This window comes from Anastrepha obliqua, chromosome 1 (assembly GCF_027943255.1).
Source record: "Anastrepha obliqua isolate idAnaObli1 chromosome 1, idAnaObli1_1.0, whole genome shotgun sequence".
NCBI lineage: Eukaryota > Metazoa > Arthropoda > Insecta > Diptera > Tephritidae > Anastrepha > Anastrepha obliqua.
This window is the reverse complement of record NC_072892.1, coordinates 94,986,380-94,988,477: the sequence shown is the minus strand read 5'-3', so window position 1 is coordinate 94,988,477 and position 2,098 is coordinate 94,986,380.

Sequence of the window (2,098 nt, the reverse complement as noted above, 5' to 3'; positions counted from 1 at the left end):
TAAATAAACAAATAAAACAATTCTCATATACTAACTTGTTTTGAAAGTTTTAATAGACCTGCAATAGTTCATTGGATTCAAGCATACTGCAATTGCGGTCAATTAATTATTTTGTATGCTATGAAGAAATGGAATAACTTAGGCAAATGCTTCAAATATGTAAGTTTTTTACGGACGTTATAATAGTACACTACCTTGTAATAACCAAATGAAACCAAAAGAAGCCTCTTCTTGTGGAGTGGAGTGGAGTGGCGCGAGGCCTCATTTTGCGAGAGAAAAACATTAAGTTGCCGATTACGTATTCGATGACGGTGTAAGTAAGTTATCTGATGGCATCCTTAAGTATAGCACTGTGTGAAAAAAAAACAATGCAGACATTTTTATGAAAGCCTAGTAGAAATTGTGGGTTTGCTAACACATGGGCTGAAAAGTCCCGGGCCTAACACATAGACGGCACTAGTTTTATTGCACTCACCTCCTTTTCAGTTAGTATGATACTAAGCTTAAAAAGACAACTGTTAAAATTTCATGATATTCTGTTCGTGAAATAGTTGGTTCGAGAGTTATTGTGCTAAGAGCGACGCTACTATTATTATTTTCAAGGCAATGAATCAAAAGAATTTAGTGTTTTAATTTTACACTGCTTCTTAAAGGGGGAAAATGCCGTTCAAGCGAAACAATGACTTGAAAAGTGTTATGGTGACTCCGCTCTATCAGAAACAACAGTAAAACGATGGTTTGTTGACTTCAAACGCGATCGTAGAGACACCGATGAGGCACAACGCAGTGGACGTCCAAATGAAGCGGTAACATCAGAAAACATCGAAAACAAAAAATTCCACAAAATCGTTTTCAATGGTCAAAAAGTGAAGTCGCGTTAGTTAGTTGACATCGTAAAGATATCTAAAGAACGTGTTGGGTTTATATTGCATGAGTATTTGACTATGAGAAAGCTCTGTTCAAAGTGGGTTCCGCGTTAGCTCACTGTTGACCAAAAGCAAATCAATCAAAAGAATGGCAAAAATACATGTATTGAACCTCGAATTGCTCTCAGAGACTACTGACTGCACGCGGGATAGAAATTTCGCTCGATAAAGAGGTTGTCGCTGAAACTGAGGCCTATTTAGAGGTAAAAGATAAATCATTCTACAAAAGTGGTATTGAAATGTTAGAGCGGCGCTGGAATGATTGCGTTGTTCTTGATTGAATTTACATTGTCAATAAAGCTAATTTTGAACAAAAAGATCGGTTTTTTTTGTTGGACGCCGGACTTTTCAGCCCATGTGTTATTTGCTTCAAACGCTTATTTTTCATAACAATATTTTTAGAATAAATTAATATGAGGGAAATCGAATGAAAATTGGCAAAATTGACGAACGTTTTGAATCTTTATACCTCATTTTATATTAGGTGTGTGTGGGATTTTTCTTCTATAGCATTTTTCTTTGTTTTACTAGACCTAAAACTTGTTCCATAAAAGTACCGGTTTGCTGCCAAATGTACATTTTTGAATATATACTTATCGTAGCAAAATCGGTCTTATAGATTTGGGGTTTCTAAATCAGCTTTCATCATTTGAAAATTGTTCATCAATATATGTATAAGTTTTTCATTCAATATATGAATATATAAGTACATAGGTACCCATATAAAGAAGCAAATTATTTCATTTGGGGAAGAGAAAACGCGAAGGTGATCGTTGAGAAGCAGAGGTATTCTCGCAGATATTGGCAGCTGAACACACCATTTGTTCAGTGATGAATGTATGAGAGCAGGGGCCGAAAATAATGTTGTTATTGTTGCTGTTATAGCAACGTGACCATTCACCACGCTTGGATGGGGAATGCTGCTATGTGACAGCCCTTGGGCGAATATAAATCTGAGTTGTTCCGGTAACGTATGTAGAACCATAATCGTAAAAACGGACCGAAAATAGTCATTATTTTCACATTTTCAATGAAAAAATTCAAAAGCTTCCAAGTGTATGGTTAATCTTTGCTACTCTTTTTCCTAAAAAAATCTGAATTAAGGTTCAGATTTCAGTACTTAATTAGTAGCTCAGATAATACAATTATATATCGAGTTATATAGTGCGACT